The following is a 411-nucleotide window of genomic DNA, read 5'->3' as shown; positions in this document are numbered from 1 at the left end:
TAAAATCATTTTAGCTAAGTATGCCATTTGTAATTATTAAATAAATAAATCATAAAACAATGGCATTTGTTTATTTTATTTTTAAGCAGCACTGACCTTGTACTCTTTTTAACTATACAGACAATGTAAAATACAGGATCCTATACAAAATACGAGCAACAAATATAAAATTAAATATTACTATAGTTGTGCCAGCAGTGAAGGTATTGCAGTACAGTAAACAAAACAAAAACAATTATATATACAGTATATATCTCTTTTTTTTTGTGGCAGGATGGCCTTGTGGTAGGATCAGAAAGAGTCCACACAGTGCATTTTAGGCTTTAAGAAACTCTTGTGTGGTTTATTTCTCCATGTCAGCAACAGATAATATAAGCACACTGTCCCTATTCTGGCAAAACCAAATCATAA

Source organism: Ascaphus truei, chromosome 16 (assembly GCF_040206685.1).
Source record: "Ascaphus truei isolate aAscTru1 chromosome 16, aAscTru1.hap1, whole genome shotgun sequence".
In the NCBI taxonomy this organism is placed as follows: domain Eukaryota; kingdom Metazoa; phylum Chordata; class Amphibia; order Anura; family Ascaphidae; genus Ascaphus; species Ascaphus truei.
The sequence above is the reverse complement of the archived record's forward strand: the minus strand, read 5'-3'. Positions refer to the sequence as shown.